The following is a 22342-nucleotide window of genomic DNA, read 5'->3' on the forward strand; positions in this document are numbered from 1 at the left end:
TGACAAAAAGACAGAGAGAGGGACAGATAGGAAGGGAGAGAGATGAAAAGCACCAATTCTTTGTTGTGGCACCTTAGTTGTTTATTGATTGCTTTCTAATATACGCCTTGACTGGGGGGGGGGGAGAGGGGGACTACAGCAGAGCGAGTGTCCCCTTGCTCAAGCCAGTGACCATGGGGTCATGTCTATGATCTCACACTCAAGCCAGTGACCCCATGCTCAAGCTGGTGAGCCCGCACTCAAGCTGGATGATCCCGCACTTAAGTCGGCGACCTTAGGGTTTTGAACCTGGGTCTTCTGCATCCCAGTTGAATGCTCTATCCACTGTGCCACTGCCTGGTCAGGCTATTTGTTGATTCTTTATGTGCCCTGACCAGGGATTGAACCTGCAACCTTGGTGTATCATGATGATGCTCTAACCAATTGAGTTACCCAGCCAGGGCTACACATGAATATTTCAATTAAATATATCATAAGCATTAGAAGAAGTAATCTATTTACATATATACTATTATAGATCTATCCTCTAAATATATTTCTAATATTTATCAGTAAAGTATTTATGTTCAAACTCTTATTTACCTATGCCTCCTGAAGCACAAGGATGGTGGATTTTAAATTGTAATATCTATAAGCCCTGGCCAGTTCACTCAGTGGTAGAGTGCTGGCCCAGCTTGTGGATGTCCTGGTTCAATTCCCAGTTGGGGCACACAGGAGAATCACCCATCTGCTTCTCCACCCGTCCCCCTTTCCCTTCTATCAGTCTCTTCCCCTCTTACATTTATGGCTTAGTTGAAGCAAGTTGGCCTCAAGTGCTGAGAATGGCTCCATGGCCTTACCTCAGGCACTAGAATAGCTCAGTTGCTGAGCAACAGAGCAACAGCCCAGATGGGCAAAGCACTGCCCCATGGGGGGCTTGCCAGGTGGATCCCAGTCAGGGCATATGCGGGAATCTGTCTCTCTGCCTCCCCGTTTCTCACTTAAGAAAAAAAAATGTATAAATTGTAATGTCTATATATAAAGATAAAGATGATGTTATGGATTCAATGACTCAGGTTATATGCACTTTGAGGTGATTTCCTGGAATTGAATAATCTTGTGTTGATTCTTAGTTGAACTCTTGCCCATTCTCAATAACCAATAGTGCATGTTTATAAGACACAGGCAGTCTGTCGCCATGACAGAGCCATTTGCTGCAATGGGAGAATGCACTGATAATTCTGCCTGCCACTCAGGTGCTATATTTAACTATGAGAATCAACCGTATAGATAGGCAGGTCCATTTTAATGTAACAACTCACAGTCAATCTTCTTACTTCTACTGGCATGCATACAAAAATTGCACTTTTAGGAGACAGAGCTCCAAGCATCAAAGTCAATTTGTCTGAGCAGAGAGGTCTGGGAAGTAGGATACTGTTAGAGTGATGGTCAGAGGACACTTTGAATCAGCTCTGCTTTTCTTATAACAACAAAGAGAACTAAAATCCCATTTTTACTCAAATACCATCTACTGAGTATTAATGGTGCATTAGTACAGCATTAAACATGGAGCAAAACATTTTTCAGTGATAAGCAAGTTTTCACTCTTATACTTGTGAGTTTATTCATGAAACTCAGGCAAAATCATGCCCAAATGATAAACTCCATAATTCTTCTCTTCCAAAATTTTCCCTATTTAATTTCCTCTTAGAGACATGTCCTATCCTTCATGAGATGGATTTCATATACACACATATACATATATATATATCATATATATATATATCTCTATATAACTTTTATTAAGTTCATATTTTATGTAGGAGCAGAGAATTAATAATCCATTTTAAACTTTTGTAAAGAAGGTGACTATCGGTTAAGAGCCTCTAGTTACAGTTATGGTAACATGATCAAAGTTGGGATGTCAGCTACGTTACTAGATCATATTGCTTATGATATTATTTATGATAAAATCACCTCTTTGGATAAAGGCCATCTGCACTGGGGAAACAATTATAAATACCTGGTAGAAAGTCACAGATCTGGCAACACTTTGAGCGGTGCTTGTTCCTTGTGGGGACCTTGCAGGCTAGGACAACGGGTTTGTTTCAAGTGAGAGTAGAACCTGTGGGGCCTGAGACTTTTAAGCCGAGGCAATTCTTGGGCCTTCCTGATGTAGAATGTACCTTTTCCCCTCTAAGCTGTGTTGTCTGGATTTCTAGAAGAATTCCCAGATGAGCAACATCTGATGCCACAAGGTGACAAGTTCTGGTTCCTGTTCTATATCCCTCTAAACAGACTGATTCCAAATGTGACCTATGGTAGTTGTGAGTCCTTTGTATCCAACAATTTGTACAGCCCATATTTAAAACTTAACACACATTCCCTCCTTCAATACTTGCAATAATCTTTTTATGTGGGCTCCATTAATATTTCCATTTTATAGGGAAGGAGTCTCCGAAAGGTTAGGGAACATGTTCAAGATCATATAGCTAGTCAGCAGTGAACTGGAAACTGAACTCAGATTTTCCAAAATCAGAGTCCAGCTTCTTTACCAGTCTGCTCCACTTCTTCTCACAGTTCAAACTGAGTGTGAACATCAGTTTGTTAGAGCAAATGCCTTAGCTGAAGCTGATGCTAAAGTTACTGGCACAATCACTCTTTCACAGCCCAGGGTTTGTATCACCTATGTTCTTTGCAAATGTGCTGTTCGTCCGGAAGAGGAATTAGTAATTATGGAAAAGCCAACACAAATATATTTTTCTGATGTTATAATTTTCGTTGGTCCTACATAGGAGAAATCGGTAGCATAAACATGAGAACAGTTTTATGGGATATCGTTATATAGTTTTTAATATAGGTGACATATAATCTATCTACCTATCATCTATCTATCATCTATCTATCTATCTATCTATCTATCTATCTATCTATCTATCTATCTATCTTTCTTTCTTTCTATCTATTTATCTATCTATCTATCTCTCCTGTAATTTACCCCAAACCATTATTTTAACAAATGTGTATTAGGTATCTCTACTTCAGAATTACAAAGACAAGATTAGAGTAATTTTAAGTTGTAGAGGATATAATTATGCTTGGGGAGGCACAGAAGGTTATATGAAATAGTAGTTTTCTATGGTGAATTATAAATAATATATAAGAATTTGTCAGATTGTGATGAGGTTGGTTAATAGAGAGATGTGAAATAATGTAGTCTTTTGTTTGTTGATGGGTGGGGAAACAGAGATCTTCCTTTGGCTTCAATGTAAGGAGTTTATGTTGAGTAGCAGAAATATAAGTGTCACTGAAGCCTGGGTGTAGATCCAGGACAATTATGTAGATCCAGAAAAGCACCTCCTGTGGCTCAGGCCGGGCACCACTGAGAGTAGGAGCAACAGGGGGATATTTGTCTTTTATGTCAATTCTGGTGGTGAAATAGAGGATGGAATATTAGGGTACAGATCGGAGGCAGGGAGACTTAATGGTGATGATTATAACATTAACATTTATAATAAAAATATACTGAGTATTTACCATGTCCCAGACATTGGTCAAACTGAGTGAGATCTGATCATAACATGAGGTTGACTTCATTGAATGTCTACTGTGAGCCATGCACTGTGTTGTTTTACCTAGGCTATCTTGTGTAACCCTCAAAACTACTCTGTGTGGTAGAGATCCAGTTTTTTTCTTTGTTGTTTTTTTTTGTTTTGTTTATTGTTATTGTCGTTTTTTAAGAAAAGGAAATAGAATCTAATGATCTCACCTAAGCTTAGAAAGTAGCAGGCCAAGGATTCTAACTAGATCTTTCTACTTGTGAGGTTTATGAAGGTGTCAACAAAGGCAATGACCATAAAAATGAAAAGGAGTTACAGGCCCTGGCCGGTTTGCACAGTGGTCGAGCTTCGGCCTGGTGTGTGGATATCCTGGGTTTGATTCCCGGTCAGGGCACACAATAGAGGCGACCATATGCTTCTCTACCTCTCCCCCTCTCCCTTTCTCTCTCTCTTCCCCTCCTGCAGGCATGGCTTGATTGGCTAGATTGGTTCTATCACATCGGCCCTGGGTGCTGAGGATGGCTCTATGGAGCATCCACCTCAGGTGCTAAAAATAGCTCAGTTGTGAGCATGGCCCAGATGGGTAGAGCGTTGGCCCTAGATGGGGGTTGTCAGGTGGTCCTGGTCAGGGCATATGTGAAAGTCTATCTCTCTATTTCCCTTCCTCTCACTTGAAAAAAAAAGAAAAAAAATAATTAAGAAACATAAATTTAAAAAAAGGAGTTACGAACTTAGAAACTATACCTATAATTTGATGGAGAGTTGAAAGGGTTCAAAAAGAGAAAGAAGGCATTTAAAAACTTGCAAGTTTCAAGCTTTGGTGATCTCATAAGCAGAACTGCTATTCTTTGAAATGGAAAACACGGAATAAGAGGCATGTTTCCACAGTTGATAAATGAGTTGAACATTAATGTCTTGATCTAATATGGACATATCTAGGACAAATCCAAGAGAGAGAAACGTCCATTAGGCAGACCCAGAACTAAGAATTAGGGTGTAGTGAAGTTCTGGATGACTTGTACATTTGTTGAAATCATGAGCATATCAGAGTTCAAAGCTAAGGCCACTGGAGTAGCTGAGCACTCACACGTGGCGGCTCCTTCTAGGCCTGCATAATTCACGCATGGCCGTACCGTGAACCCAGGTAGGCCCATGAGTACTGTGATATTTATTAACTTCATTTTGTTTATTGTTAGTGGGACTAAGTAAGTTCACCAAATCATCCATGGTTATTAAATTATTCAGTTACCATCTTCTAACCATCGTTTCCCTTATTCCGGGCATGCAAAAAGTTGACATTGTAGAGCTTAGGGAACTATAGATTCTGGTTCATTATGCTTTTCATGAGAACATGACCCTCCAGGAAGTCAAAGGCACGGGCTGTGCCTCTGCAGGGCGGCCTGTTAGAAGACGTGGTGGGCACTGTGACTGTTTTCTTTTTGTTAATACGGTATGCTCAGGGTAGCCCAGATGACTGAGACTGACCAGAACAGAACTTGGCTTTCAGATAGAAACAGATGTCACTTTAGCACACCTCAGATCAGATAATCAGATAAATATTGAAAAAAATGAAAAAGTATATAGCAAAGTCTAATATTTGTCTTTAAAATACTTCATTAGAAAGTGACAGAGCAGAGACATTCCTATTACTTTAAAATAATTATTACATTTACTGGGTTGACATTGTTTAATATAATTTTATAGGTTTCAAGTGTTAATTTTAAACTCTGATTATGCAGTATATTTAAGATTTTTTTTTTTTTTTACTTCAGGCCAAGGTTAAAAGAGATAAACTGTAAATTTATTTTTTTTTGATAATTCAAGTGGTACTACACAAAAATAGAATCCTATTTTAAATATTTTTTCCTAAAATTATTTCTGTGGCCCATTTAATGATTATTACACCTGTGAAAACACACCTTGGTTCTGAAGGTAGCCTAATTAACCTCACAAAATACCATTATCATTCTATAGCTTCTTAAACAGAAACTTATAAGGCCTTCATTTTCTCAAGATCAAATTTAAACATTCCTTTCTGGTAAACAAAGCTCTCCACAACCTGTCACTACATCCACTGCGCGCGCTCTCGCTCTCGCTCTCTCTCTCTCTCTCTCTCATCATCATCACTTAGACAAAACTAACTCTCAGTCCTCCTTCTCAGTAGCCTGCAATCCTGTCCACTCTTCCGTCTCTAGAGAATAGCTGCCCAGATCTTTCTACCCACTTCTGTTTACATTATTTACCATTTGGAATCCTATATACCACCTCCTTTTCCTCCCATAAGCTAATACTCTCAGGGTCTAGACGGTATGGCCCATACCAACCCTCCACCAAACAGCATCATGTGTCAATTTATCCTTCTCATGACTCAATATAAAAAAAAATAAAAGGAAAAGAAAAGAAATAAGTCAAAGAGGACATACAGATGGCCAAGAGACAGGACACTGGCCAGTTTTGTTAACGTTGATTTCCACGGTGAGAGGTGAACAGCATGAGCTGCATGGTACACATACATAGTAGGACCGTGTTGCTGAGTCAGTAGGAAATCAAACAAAGATGAAAATAAAAACCAGCAGCCCAAACCTGCTCCTTTACCACAGGCAGCTTGAGATATGCCACACTGGTAGTATTTGATGATTCATGAGCCAGGTAGCCTGTGGCACCCCCCCCCCCAATCCAGCTCAATTCCTAGCTTCTTCATGAGGCCTATAGACTGTGATGAGCGCATATGGCTTTTCATAAACACAAATCATTTTGGCGCTTAAGAACATTGTATCTATAAACAGGATCTTTAGCAAGATGTCCTTTTTAGTTCCGGTAGAATAAGTCTACAATATATACTTATAATACTCTTATTGAATTAAAGTACATGTTTTCTCTCTGTAAAGGTACAAATGAATTCATAAGATTATTCATGTTACAGGAAGAGTGGTCATATATAAGATATTACCCTAAATCTTTTCATAGTTTCAGTAAGTACCCCATATTTTATATAATATGAACAAACACAATTAGGTGTTCAGAGTAGATGAATATATTCATTTGGTTTCTAATTTTTTTTTAATTTATTCAGTTTAGAAAGGAGAGAGAGAGGGAGAGAAGTGAGAGACAGAGAGAGAGAAGGGGAGGAGCAGGAAGCATCAACTCCCATATGTGCCTTGACCAGGCAAGCCCAGGGTTTCGAACCGGCGACCTCAGCATTTCCAGGTCGACGCTTTATCCACTGTGCCACCACAGGTCAGGCATTCATTTGGTTTCTATCAAACAAAATATATTTGTATGCTTGTATACTGTTATGACAACATGATCAACACATTTAATTTGATTAGGTAGCTTGTTCCAAGAATGAATGTGGTTTTCCCAACCCGGCAAGCAAAATATAAGAGTAATGAGGCTTAGACTCTATAAAGAGTATTATTGTAACTCTACTGAATATGAAAAAAAAAAATGGCATGCTTTTCGAGCTAGATTCATTTATCTAACACACTGATACATGACTAATATTGTACTGATGACTGTCATCATTTCTGGATGCATAGCTTATGCTTACACAAAAATTATTTTAATTTTAAAATTACATTCAGAGATTATTAATACAATAATATAATGCTCAGCTATGTTTATTTTTCCTACTAATCTACTGTTTGGTTTTTCAATTAAAAAAAAAAAGTGAATGGACCAAGAGGACTGCCCAATTTTTCTGAGTGCCCAGCTTTTAACAAGTTAGAAAACGATGAATTCTGTGCTCAGAGTCAGGAGACCTGAGACATTCCTACACTGCTAGTCTTGAGTTGCGTGACTCTGATCAGAAAGAGATTGACTCTGTCGGTGGTCGGCAAACTCATTAGTCAACAGAGCCGATATAGACAGTACAACGACTGAAATTTCTTTTGAGAGCCAAATGTTTTAAATTTAAACTATATGGGTAGGGACAGTGTTATTAACTTAATTAGGGTACTCCTCAGCTGGTCTTTGCTAATCAATAAATATTTTGTGGAAGAGCCACAACCAAGGAGCCAAAGAACCGCATGTGGCTCGTGAGCCGCAGTTTGCCAACCTCTGCTCCGTCCCATAGCTTTTCTCTACGGCGAAATTACACTTTCCTAAAAACCACCGAGGCCCCTTTCTCCAATATTATTCAACACTCTTGTAGTGTTCATAAGCTAACCAGTCTAATTTCTTATTGGCTTATGTTTGCAGATAGAATCCTTAAAAAAAAAAAAAAAGAAAGAAAGAAAAGAAACTTTTCCAAGCTTTATGCTCAAGTTGCATTCCTTTTTAAATACAAAATTAACTTTTCTATAATGTACCATTTATTTATCAATGTGAATGCACGGTTTACAATTTTTTTTTGAGCTAATTTCATTCTCTCATTGTGCCCTCTCCTCCACAGAATTCAGCAAGTTAGAAACAATAATTCTTTTGGAAGCAAAACGCATGCGCAGTCAAACAGCTTTTCTTTCTTTCCTTTTTTTTTTTTTTTTTAAATTAAGCCAGGGGTCTTTCCCATTGCTTTGATATTTGAAAGTCTTTTGTTAAGCCGCAGGGGAACATCGCCAAATGGTGTCACCTGCCAGCTGGAGTGGTCATAGGCTCCCTATTCAAGTTGAGGGCCACGTTGCTGGTCAACAGCTGAATGTGGGGATATCAGGTCTGCCTGCATTTAGTAATGGGATAAACTGCTAGAGCCACGAGGCCTCCCTGGGAGGGCCAGTGCATACATTCTCTCCCCTTTCCCACATCAAACGCTTGCATGCAGCTGTTTCCTCATCACCCATGCTGTGCAGGCTACAAGCCATAATGGAGAACCATGGCACAGTCCCAAAGCCACAGCAAGTGAAAACTGCAGATAGCTTCAGGCGACAGGGTAGAAACTACCTACCAGGCTCCTAAAATGGTGTTGTGTGGCATGAGTCATGTTGGCAATTTATTTCATCAAAGCATTAATGATTATTTTTTAATTTCTGTTTTTAAAACTCCAACTAAACAAAAAGAGAAGTTAAACATAACTAAAGGAATATTTTTAGATATTGTTTTGGCTTCTGCACCCAATATCGTGTGTGTGTGTGTGTGTGTGTGTGTGTGTGTGTGTGTGTGTGTGTGTGTGTGTGTTGGGGCAGAAGCGGTTCCCAGCAACAACATTATCTTGATTCCGACACTATCTACCCAGAGGTAGCATCAGGTGCCACAGGCTAAGGGTGCAGTAGGACCAGAGCACCCTTTCCCACATCAGATACCAATTGGATGTCCAGGTTGTCACCTGTGCTTCTGACCGGCTATATATCTGAGGGTCCTACAAAACCCTCCTTGGGTTCTATTAATTTGCTAGAGCAGCTCACAGGACTCAGAAAAACATTTTACCTACGAAATCACAAGTTTGTTGGAAAAGAACGTAACTCGGGAACAGCCAGATGGACAAGACACACACGGCAGGTACGTGAGGAGTGTGAGCCCCATGTCCTCTCTCAGGGCGACACTCTGTCCAAGCCCCACGTGCTCACCAACCCAGACGCTCTCCAAACCCAGTCTTCTTTGGACTTTTTTGGAGGCTTTAACTACATAGACATGATGGATTAAATCATTGGCCATTGGGACTGATTCAACCTCAAATCCCTCTTCCCTCCTTGGAGGTTGGAAGGTGGGACTGAAAATTCCAGCCCTCTAATCACGTGGTTGGCACCACTAGCAACCAACCCCATTCTTGCTTTCCAAAAGTCACTTCATTAACATAATAAAGACACCTTTATCACTCTCGATACCCAGGAAATTCCAATGGTTTGGGTAAGGTAAATGACCAAATAAGTACTTTTATTATAAATCATAACATCACATATTAATTATTAAAAGGAAAACTGCCAGAAATTCTGCTTCACACAGAAGGGTTCTAAATGTTATTGCTGCCCAACATCCTCCCTGAAAAAAGATGAGGTCTAGAATTAAAGCAGGTTCTAAGTGAATGTCCATCAGGATAGAGAAGTGGGGCTTTAGGGAAGGGAGGCTATAGGGACTTTAGTGAGAGGTCCTCTTGGACTTTCACCCCTAGTTCATCCAGAGAAGCATATTTAACCTATTTTCTTAAAAAAAAATATTAGGGGCCAATGAGTGAACAGACTTGCATACACATCCTTTCTTTTATTATTATTATTATCTTTTTATTATTTTTTTATTTTTTATTTTTCTGAAGCTAGAAACGGGGAGAGACAGTCAGACAGACTCCCGCATACGCCTGACCAGGATCCACCCGGCACGCCCACCAGAAGCGACGCTCTGCCCACCAGGGGGCGATGCTCTGCCCCTCCGGGGTGTCACTCTGCCGCGTCCAGAGCCACTCTAGCGCCTGGGGCAGAGGCCAAGGAGCCATCCCCAGCGCCCGGGCCATCTTTGCTCCAATGGAGCCTCGGCTGCAGGAAGGGAAAAGAGAGACAGAGAGGAAGGAGAGGGGGAGGGGTGGAGAAGCAGATGGACGCTTCTCCTGTGTGCCCTGGCTGGGAATCGAACCCGGGACCTCTGCACGCCAGGCCGACACTCTACCACTGAGCCAACCGGCCAGGGCCACATGTCCTTTCTTTATAACATGATCGTGAGCAATCACTGATCCTCTCCGAGTCTTTACATTAGGGACAGTAGTATGTGGCTTTTTTCTTTCCATTTTATAATATAGTTGTGAGAACAGTATGAGTCACTGACATAAAAAATACCTGAAAATCACTTATTCCTACAAATATGAGGTATAAAGATGATTGAAAAGAGATAAACAAACTTAAAAATTTGAATCTAACTTTCAGTAATAACTTTCTTCTCTGAAAGCTATCTGAACTCCCCCTTAACCTAAAACTTTTATCTCAGACTCAGCACTTGATTATTTACTGTCTCTCATTCATCTCTAATTTTTGCACGTGTGTTACTATTTCTTCCCTATTGGACTCTCTACTTACTCTAATCTTGCAGTTTTATTTATTCATATGTTTACTTTGTCTCAATACGGGGTGAGACACACACAATATACACTCAACTGATAAATCGCAGGATGTAGACAACCAAATAGGAAGAAATCATTGTCAGCGTAGCAGGTGAAGATAGTAAAGGGTATTTTATGAGGAATAAAACTGTAGAAGAGGCTTTAAATTGGAAGACATAAAGAGCTCTTGAGAAACAGTACTTCAAAATATCCTATCCACTAATCAAAAACTCTTTAATAAACTCTTGAAATACGCAGTCTGTAGGATGAACAGGTTTTTTAGTTCTTTCTACACTGAGAGAAATGAGAACACTAAATCATTTAAAAGAAGATAATTCTATTTGCCATTCCATAATGCATTCTCAAAGGCTTCAAAATGCTCAGGGAAGGAACCGAGACAGTCTGAAATAGGGCTTGAAAATCAACATCTTTAGAGAAATTGCAATAAACAGGAAAAATGAAAAGTCATTACAGTTACATGGGAATTCTGGCTAGAATATTTGTTCAACTTAATGGGAAAATTTCCCATTGTTGGCTATATTTTTATCGGATCATTTTTTTCCACAATGTTCCCAAATACAGACTTTGTACTCCCAAAGTTATTTCTCTTTAATGAAAACTAAATTTCATTAGAAATCTCTTTAGTTGAATTACAGAGCTACACAGAAGAGGATGCTTGAGGGAGATGAATAGAAAGGAGAGGGTAGAGCCCCTATTTGAATACCTATTGGACATCTTAGAATACATAGAGGGTTTCAAGTTATAAATTGAAGTCTAATGTAGACTCTAGTAACCAAAAATGCGAAAGAGCCTCACATTTCAACCTCAACTGTACATAGTTGTTAAAACTAGAAGAATTTGGAAAGGCATTTATCAGTTAAAACACACTTTTTTTTTTATTGCAGTCTGCTTCAAGTATTAGGGTTACCTACCCAAAACAACATTTAATGTGCAATAAAATAAATAAACCCAATTTCTATTTTAGAGGAGAAGGATAATGCATTAAATATATGCAGATTACACTTTTAAATATATAGATTATCATTATGGGGTGGGAGGATTGATTATATAATTTGTTTTTTTATTGTACTAGATATTGTATAATAATTGATTAATAAGGCTATGCTTCAGAGTATATTCATTCTAATATTAATGGACATATTCATTAGTATATTCATTCTAATATTAATGTTTATTCAGGCAGGAGACCTGTTATGTCACTTGCAAAAATATAAATTTGTTGATCAATTTCATTAATGTTAATAACCATATCTTTGATTTAATGGTTTGGTGGGCATTATATTTCATTATTTGCTCAGAATAGCTACAATGCATACTAGATTTATAATTAAGTGTAACAGATTCATAGATTTAATTATATATAATCCACTAGACTTTAAACTTCTTCAGTCAAAGCAATATAGAAAAACTTAGGAGGGTGTTGAAGGGGGTAGGTTAATCCAAAAAGCATTGCTACACCTGACTGTAAGTATCATAAAGCACAAATATACATATGTGTATATATATTTTTCCCTTGAAATGAATCCAAGATACTACCCCCAAATGATTCTTCAGTTTTCTAGATGAGATGACTGTGACTCAAAACTGTTAAATAATTTGCCAAATTCATAGACTTGCTGCCAATGGCCCCACTTGCTGCCTTAGCATTGAGAGTGCTGCTGTCTCAGAGCCTCCTGAGAATTCTTGAGTTCTCAATGATGGCACTCTGGCCCCAGCAGTCATACCCTAAACTACCTAAGGGAGAGGTACCAGACTCCCGCTCCTGGGGTTCCACCTCCCGGTGGCTTTACTGAATAGCACCAGGATGACCCATGCTGTCTTCCCTCCCCACAGCATGGTCTTCATGGAGGCTGCAGGAAGCAGCCTTCCCCATAACTGTCTCCGGAACTGTAGGTCCCCTTCCCGGGCACAGCTGTATTCTACCACTGCTCCAAAGCAGACACACGCACCATCGAACTAGCTTCCCAGACCCCAGGAAATGGAGAGGTCCTGAGGAAAGGCCCCTCATTAGGTATGCAGTGAAGAGGACAGCCTCTCTTCAAAGAGACCGCTTCACAAATTCTGCTTCCTCGGTGCCTTCACTCCTTTTACAATATATTCTTGAATTGGGCCTGGGTATCAAAATCTTTCAAACTAGTATCCAGATATTACTTTTGAATCACATATGTTTCCAGAGAAACACGGCATATTTGCAAAATTACACACCCTTAAATGTCTACTCATATATATTTAAATACAAGTATGCAGTGTGTCACTAAAGTATCAGAAGTGATTGTATTGGGTCACACATTTTAAGAGTACATTTTGATAGTGTTACCAGATCATTCTCCAATATGGCAATCTTCATTTATATGCTGATCATCAGTGCTTGAGTATCATTTCATCCTATCCCAGCCCAAACCTCATACCATCAAAATTTCATACGCAGCTTTTATAACTGAAAGAGTGATATCTTGCTATTTCTTTGATTACACGTCAGGATGAACATCTTCACATAAAACCAGTTGGCCTTTTGTAGTTCTGCTCTGCTTCCCCATGGCGAGGAGAAAGGTCAGCTTCAGTATCTCACCTTCAGGTTGCATCAACTCTCTAAACCAGGGGTCCCCAAACTTTTTAAACAGGGGGCCAGTTCACTGTCCCTCAGACCATTGGAGGACTGGACTATAAAAAAAAACTATGAACAAATCCATATGCATACTGCACATATCTTATTTTAAAGTAAAAAAAAAAAAAAAAAACAGGAACAAATACAATATTTAAAATAAAGAACAAGTAAATTTAAATCAACAAACTGACTAGTATTTCAATGGGAACTATGGACCTGCTTTTGGCTAATGAGATGGTCAATGTGCTCCTCTCACTGACCACCAATGAAAGAGGTGCCCCTTCTGGAAGTGCGGTGGGGGCCAGATAAATAGCCTCAGGGGGCCGCATGTGGCCCGTGGGCCGTAGTTTGGGGACCCTTGCTCTAAACCATAGATTCTTCTCCAGGGGTTTGTTCATCTCATCATCCCACAGGATATCTATGTGCATTAAGCCAATTAAATTCTATGATCAGAGAGTAGCAAGTACCCTACAGTCTCTGGTAAGACATGAGAGCATGAGAGGTGGGAAACATATGAGATATAAATTAAGAAATTCCCACTTCTGTGAATTTTCTGGGTGTTCAACAATCTTAGGCAGATGACATCCAAAATGAAAGGCAAACTGCTGTAGTTGCTTCTCCTTACACTAAAAAAGAGGCACAATGTTTGGGGGAACTCTTTGGATTGTGGACGAAACACACACAACATTTAGCACTTTAGATCTGCTCCATTTTCTTAGAAAACTTAGTAAACTGGCAGTCTTGCCTGAGGCCCAGAAAACACACACACAAATGAATGAACAAAGAACTTCTAGCCCATTCAGGCTCCTGTGCTAGAATCTCTGAACTCGGCTGATATGGGCCAGTGGAAATAATACTCATAGAATAATCACAAAAGAGATTCTCTGGTTTTTGTGCAAAGTTACACTTTTTCTTTATACCTTACCCCACCTCCCAGTGGATGCCAGTCAGGTTCTTTCTCTAGTTGCCTAAGCACTTGTGAGTGGAAAAGACAGACATGCTGTCAGGAATGAAGGTTTGAATGGGTTCAAAATATACACTGTCCTTCACCAAAGCAAACTGGATACCACCATTCTGAGTGTATAACCTGCCAGCAGTGATGAACAACCCTGGGAGAATCTGTGATCAGTACGAGATTGAGCTTTTGATCCTAGAAGAGGGGAATAGTTGATATCACTGGCCAGACAATTCTTTTGGCTGTGGATTTGTCTTTCTTGTTCACCATGCTTCTGCCAGCATGATTTTCTAGAGTCTTTGTGCCTTATTCAGTCACGGCACGCTACTACTTCTAAACAGTTAACTTATTGTACAGCAATGATTCAAGGCAATGGAATGATCAAAATGGAATCCACTGGTCTTAACATGTGGATTACTCATCTTCCAGAAGTAACTGGTCTTATGGAAAGAAAGACAGGTCAAAAGAAGTCTCAGTTAAGTTGCCATCCGGGAAATAACAGTGGGTGAAGGTGGGATGTTTTACCTGAGCCAGTAGTAAATATATGGCACTATTTTTCCCAGAGCCAAAATAAATATTTCTAGGAACCAAAAGGTAGAACAAGGAGTTATAGCTAATGATCCACTTGAAAAATTTTGGTCTGCATAATTTTTCACATGTTACTTTAGATATTTTAGTTCCCAAATCATGAGTGTTTCCACTAGAAGAAAATATCCCTAGCGATTTGTAAGCTGACACAACCAACAGGCTTTTTTGGGGTCCTCATGCCACTCAATCAAAAGTGGGGGGTGTTAGTATACAGCTGGCTGTGGTGACTGGTTCTGACCCAGACATGTGAATGGAGTTCCTGCTTCAGAATGGGGTACCTCCTGGTACTGCCCTGTCTAGTGTTAGAAGGCAGATCTGTCACACTCAAAGCAGCAGGACATTCAAGTTTTGGGTCACTCCATTAGATAAATGTTCCTGAGCAGCCAGAAGCAAAAGGACAATTAAATATACTGAAACAAGTTAACTTACACATCACAGCTATGGCCTGGTAACCAATTGGGACTGTGCTAGCTTTTCTTTCTTGTTCTATTATGTATCCATGTATTCATTTATAGTAAGAATACTCATTTTTTCTCTCTACTGTATATTATTTTATTTAGGGCACATTGGCAGTAGATAATATCATAATACTTATTTGTATAGATTTTGGAATGTAGCTGAACTATCACCAAGGAATGAAATTTAATGACTAATGAGACTTGGGGAAGAAAGTGAACACATTTCCCCTTGTAAAGGAACTGTGCAAATCAGTAGCGTGTTGTTGTTACTATAATATTGAAAGTATCAGAATAGAACCAAAGTATTATAAATACTGAGCATTCAAAGGAGGGGCCCGGCCATGGCAACTATCACAGACTGTCCAACCCTACTCTGCTCCAGTCTCCCTGGAGCATGACTTTCTGCACATCAGAAGCTGGAAAGAGGAAGACCACGTATTTCTGGCTCTCTTGAAGCTTGGGTTACACCTGTGGCCTAGATTTCATATAAAGCACATGCAACTGTGTGCAACCTGGAAGGGACAAGAACACAGTCTCACGCAACTTAAGGGACGGGATCTTCCTGAGAAGGAGGCAAGTGTTCACAGCAGTGACTCATCCTTCTTCACTGTCAGAATTGAGCTCTGTCTTCAGGGATATGGAGTAATGAGCAGCGAGGAGAGGCATGGGGCCTCTGCTGCAGCTGTCACCTGGTGGGACCGCGTCATTCTCCCAGATGTCCGTCTGACGGTGTGGCCTCTAAGCTTGTTTCTCTGCCTTCCCCAGGAATTCTGCGCTCTGCCTACAGCCAAGAACAAACTCCGTTCTGCTTTTAAACTAGATGTGTGGACTCTATTATTGGCAGATAAGAACACTAAGCAGAATACTAATGTTCTAATGAATTCACTTAAGTCTGTTAATTACTGCTTTAGCCAAATATATAGTGTAATCATTTTCAGTGATTTATAAATGGCTTTCAATTTTTTTTTTTAACTTGATCGCCTCTTCAGCCCAAGGGTATATATTTTTCTCTTGGCTATCTTTTAGTTGCCTGTTTCTAATTGTTAGGTGCAATTATAGTAAATATAGTCTGTTTTCAATAAATGAAAGAACGATGATTTAATCCATATCTGTCCAGTCTCACACAGTGTATTTTATCTACCGCATTATGTAATTTTGTCCTCTACAATTTCCTCCATCATTTTAATTACCTTAATGAAGGAAATCTATCCAGAAATTAGATACTATTTGCATTCTCTTCTACTTTCCTACCACTTAGCATTTTAAAAAGTATTTTACTGCTGTTGAGCTTGTTTTGCAGTATACAGTAGGGCTCTAAATTTATTTTTTTAAAAATTCTGTCCCTAAACTCTTTCCTAATGTCACAGTACTATTTATTGAGTAAGTTTTCCTTTACTCATTAAGTCAATACTTTCTTTGTGATATCCTAAAATTTTAAATAAAGGAAACCTTTTAATCCCTTAGTCTTTCTATGTATCTGTGCCCCAATGCAGTCATATCACCACTCAGTAACTTGTGACATTTGCAACTCCTTCTTTCAGGAAGTTATCACAGTTCTCAATTTCTCTGCTTTTAAGAGGAAAACGCATCATCACAAAATGCACCTCTCTCTCTCTCTCTCCCTCCCTCTCTCCCTCTCTCCCTCTCTCTCTCTCTTTCTCCCTCTCTCTATCTCTCTTCCCCTCCCATAGCCATGGCTCAATTGCTTCAAGTGCACATCAGCCAGGCACTGAAGATGGCTCCCTGGAGCCTCTGCCTCAGGTGCTAAAAATAGCTTGGTTACAAAATAGGCAGAGCATCGGGTGGATCCTGGTCAGAGCACATGCGGGAGTCTGTCTATCTCTCCTCCTCTCATTTGGAAAAGAAGAAGAAGAAAACAACATTTTAGGTAAATATACAATTACTATAAAATAATATGAACTATCAACATTGATAAGAAAAACACAAACAGAAAAGAAAAATACATGTCTTTTGTTCTTCATACATACAGATGCAGAAAAGAGCAAACTCAAAAAGCCTCCTAAAATTCTCAGGTTTATTACCCAGATAAATGGAAGTTCAAGTAACAATGTGGCATCATTACCTGATATGCATGAAACTAATCAGTAATCAAGAGCTTTTGTTCAGAAAAATTAAAAGGAAATGTTAGGTGTTGACCACCTTTTTGTAAAGCGTCTAGAAATAGATTTTTAAATTAAATTTGACACAGCAATCCCACACTTGCGAATATGAGCTAGAGTAATAAAAATGTCAGTTCACATGGACATATATATGAGGATATTTATCATAGATTGGTCCTTGGTATTCATAACCAGAAATAAAGTTAACCCCCATCGATAGGGAATTTAAGAATGTAAGAATGGATTAGAGTTACAAGAGTTCCATTTTGGACAAAATAAGATGCAGGAAAATGTGCACAGTATAATTCATTTTTAAAAAGAAAAGAAGCAAAATAAGTTACTTGCATGTATATGTATAATCAATATGTATCAGTTCGTATGAATACAGCTTGTTAAAATAACTTATATTCCACGGGAGAATAAAGGTGTGCTTGATGTGTTAATATTATGCAAGAAAAGGGATAACAAATTTAGCATATATGAAACAATTCAATTTATGTAAAATTCTGTGATACAGACACATAACATGATGCATAACCACCAAAATATTAATGATAATATGCATTATTTATATATACAGCAAAATAAATCTATTTCTATTGTGTATAAAGAGTAATAAAAATAAATATTTCAAAAATAATTACATTGTAAAATATTTAAATGTAAGCTAGAAGACACAAAGGCAAAGAAATATGATCAGTAAACTAAAAAAATATTGGTTTCATTTTTGTTACTAAAATATATTGAATTTTCAAAACTTTCAGATACAAATCTTAATGTAATTTTATAATATTGATGACTATAACAAATGCTCACAAGTGGTTCAACTCTAATTTTTGTAACTATATCTATTCATAAACAGCTAAGTTTCAGAGATAAATTATGATATGATTTATAAGTTTTATGTAAACTTTTAATTTAAAATAATCATATAAATAAAAAACTTCTTTTATTTTGTTTTTTTCAGATGATGAGCAATATGGAGAAAGGTCCAAAGAAATATGAATATCAAGTGATCTTAATATGTGAATCAGTTTAAATATTTATGATTTTCTCTTAAGTGTAAAATTGATATTTAATGATGATATCTTCCTAGAATACTGTGACAATTTTATAACTATTCTATCTGAGCCTATCTCATATCATTTCTACCCTTTGTGTAAGTGGAAACTGCTGATACACGTTCCTATCAGTTCCTGCTCATCTTTAATCTAGAATAAGGCTCTATCTGGTCTAGTAATTCCTGAACCCAGTTACTTCTTTCAGATTCAGAGAGTAAACTGGTAATGGGGTTGACAAACATCTGCTCAGGTGTGTGATACATTTCTTCAATAAAAACTAGTGAAACGTAACTAACAATTCTAGCCTCACTGTATGCCATCCTTCCACAAATATCCGAAAGTTGTAATTCCAATTAATGTTCAACAATTTTCTTTATTGAAGTACATTGCACTATTAGTCCTTTTAAAGTGTTTTTTAAAAGTCTAAAAATTTTTTTTATCCATTTTGCTTTTTATATATTTTTTTGGACAAAATTTGCCAGAACTTTTTTCTATTTGAAATCAATGATACACCGATGGCACTAAGGTTACTGTCCTAGATTAGTTTAATTTATATGCATAAGTACTATTGTGCATCTATATACTACTGAAATAATAAATATAATATTTATAAGGAGATTACACATATAAAGACATAACTTAATTTTCCAAGTTTAAAAACTGATATTGCCGATATGGTCCTTTCTAATGGAGGCGATCGGTGCAGAATGACATAGGACGACGCCCCCACTCCCAGTTCATTCTCCGCTTCACTTACTCCTCTCGCTCCCCCGGGCTCCAGACTGTCAGCTTCATAATGAAAGTAGGAGGTAAAATGAAATTATGCAAAATATGTCACCAATGCACTCTTCCCAAGGAACTCCACAAATCACATTCTATAATGTTTTCTTTTTCAAATTGATTTATTTCACAACACCCTGCTTTAGTCGTTCAAATGCAAACAGTTTCAAAAATCAAATTTGCAAGTCTAAAATTAAAGTGACACAGCAGAGTACATGCATCCCTCATGATGATTTCACAGTGTTTTCTAGGCTGACAGTTGTCAGCAGTAACATTACATAACACGATATGATCTATTATCTGTTTCTCTCAACACTGCATTATCCAAAACATGAAAAATTCAATTAAAACTACTTTGATTTATTTCAACCTTTCAATTTATTTTTTACTCCACTCTACACTTTAAAATTTTTTTTTTTTTAATTTAAGACTTTATTCATTTTAGAGAGGAGAGAAAAATAGATGAGGGAGCAGGAAGCATCAACTCCCATATGTGCCTTGACCAGGCAAGCCCAGGGTTTCAAACCGGCAACCTCAGCATTCCAGGTTGACGCTTTATCCACTGCGCCACCACAGGTCAGGCACACTTTTCTTTTTTCTGTCATGATAGCTGATAAAATTTATGTTCTTATTTATGACAGCCCCTTAATAACAAGTTCTTTTTAATTTTTAATTGATTGTTAGAGAAACAAAGGAAGAGAAAGAGAAATATCAATTTGTCTTTCCACTCATTCATGCATTCATTGGTTGACTCTTATACGTACTCTAACCATGGATTGAACCTATAGCCTTGGTGTGTGGTGATGATACTCTAGTCAACTGAATCTACCCAGCCAGAGAAATATAATTTTTTCATAATTTCTAACCACAATCCTCACTTCTCTACTTTTCTTTTTAATTACAAATTTGGTATATCTTATATCCCTTTATTTGATTTATACTGTTTATTAAATGAAAATACTCCACATTATTCTGAACTAAATCACAAAATTCTGTCTTTCTGGAGGGATTGCTATAGACATAAATCTTTGGCACATAAAGGTACAAATTTACAGGCAAAGTCTTATTTTAGGCAGATTCTGAATGTACTATTTTCCAAGTTAGGAAACAAGAATAAAATAATTAAGAAATACTAAGTCAATAAATGATTTTGAAATGAAAGTCTGTGTACAGTAATTTTTTTATCCATGGAAATTTCAATGATTTATTTCCATTATTAATTTTTAATATTTATTTTTTATTATTATTTTTTTACAGTGACAGAGAGTGAGTCAGAGAGAGGGATAGACAGGGACAGACAGGAACGGAGAGAGATGAGAAGCATCAATCATTAGTTTTTCATTGCGCACTGCAACACCTTAGTTGTTCATTGATTGCTTTCTCATACATGCCTTGACCTCGGGCCTTCAGCAGACCGAGTAACCCCTTGCTGGAGCCAGCGGCATTGGGTCCAAGCTGGTGAGCTTTTGCCCAAACCAGATGAGCCTGTGTTCAAGCTGGCGACCTCAGGGTCTCGAACCTGGGTCCTCTGCATCCCAGTCCGACACTCTATCCACTGCACCACCGCCTGGTCAGGCTTTTTTTTTTTTTTTTTTTTTTGAGAGAGAGAGAGGAGTGAGAGAGAGAGACAGAGAGAGAGAGAAGGGGGAGGAGCAGGAAGCATCAACTCCCATATGTGCCTTGACCAGGCAAGCCCAAGGTTTCGAACCGGCGACCTCAGTGTTCCAGGTCGACACTTTATTCCACTGCGCCACCACAGGTCAGACAATATTTATTTCAATAATGTTGGCTGTCACAGATTTGTATTAGTTTTGTTGAATATCACAAATCATGCAATTTTTAAAAATATTCTTATTACAATCACACGTTTTATGCAAAGATAATTTTATTTTGTATTTAGTAGGATGTAGCTAAAGATCATATTATCAATATTTTGGATACTTCCAGAATTTAAAATAGGTTTTTTTGGCTAGTGTGTGAGTAGAACCTGAGATTCTGTGATCTTTGGAAAAAGGCACATTTACAGAAAAATGTACATACTTAAAAAGTACAAACTTATCTTCTTAATAGTATCTTAGCCTAGCATAGGTATAAAGATATAACGGTATTTATTCTCATTTGTAAAGTCTTAAATACATTGATTTCTTTCCATCTGTGAAATATAACTCTACCCATCTGAAAGACATTTAAAGAATCTAAGAAGTTACAGGTTGTGTTCTTTTCTCCTTTTGCTTTCAATGATTTTTACCATCTAATTATTTGAATCATCGTTCCTGATTAATAACATTTTATATTTTGTTAAGCAATTTGTTTATGCAACAATTTTACATGCCTAACTTCTTGTATCTTCAGAACTACCATGACACATACTTAATACAGGAATATTATCTCCAACTGATTTGAATCTAGGCTACCTAAGTCTGATTCTGGGTGTCCTTTTACACCAGTTGCATAAAACTATGACTCTAGTGTCTAGTATGACTTAACTTCTAAGCTCCTAGCAGATGGGGACACTACTTCCTCTTCAGACTACCGAAAAAAGAAAGGAGGAACCTTTAAAAGGTCCACAAGGGACTCAAGTACTTTAACGAATCTCTTATTAACCTGCTTGAATATCTAAAGTGGTTATACTCAATATTACTTTCTAATAATGTAACCACACAAGAGCCTCATTTCTTTAATATGACTTTTTTCTTAATTCAAACTATCTTTTCTTGTCTAAAAGCATCACAACTCACCTCCCCTCAACCAGATCCCTCTACTTTCGCACATACTGCATGTCCACTTCCTTAGTCATTAAGCCCTAGGACATCGGACTCTAGTCAGACTAAACTGTCTAAGAATAAAGCCTCAGGCCTGTTAGCCATGAGAACAGAGTTAGGTCAAACTAAAGAGATTCTGGTGGACCTCAGTTGTGCTGTAGCCCCAGGCCCATGAAAGCAGACTGACCCTACCAACCATCCCCTCATGAAACCAGACAGAATGACTCCATGGCTTATATCTGATTCAATGATCAACTACTCTTTACCCTGCTCCAACCAATCAGTAGGGCCCATGACCCCTACTGTCTTAGTCTCCGTGATTAATAAAATTTCCTGTAAATAATCTGTCCCATGTGGGCCATCTGGGAGCCAAATTTTAGAATGCACACTTACCTATGTCTCTGGGTTGAGGGACATTTTCCTTAAAAAAAAAAACATTCCTCCCTCCCTCCTTCCCTCCCTCTTCCCCTTCCCCTTCCCCTTCCCCTTCTTTTC

At 38.2% G+C, this 22342-nt stretch overlaps 1 protein-coding gene across 1 annotated transcript in view; it reads right to left on the bottom strand.

The window, feature by feature from the left end:
• THSD7A (thrombospondin type 1 domain containing 7A) overlaps positions 1-22342 on the bottom strand; it is a 399875-nt gene that overhangs the window by 183786 nt on the left and 193747 nt on the right. The window lies entirely within an intron of this gene.

Source organism: Saccopteryx bilineata, chromosome 7 (assembly GCF_036850765.1).
Source record: "Saccopteryx bilineata isolate mSacBil1 chromosome 7, mSacBil1_pri_phased_curated, whole genome shotgun sequence".
Taxonomy (NCBI): domain Eukaryota; kingdom Metazoa; phylum Chordata; class Mammalia; order Chiroptera; family Emballonuridae; genus Saccopteryx; species Saccopteryx bilineata.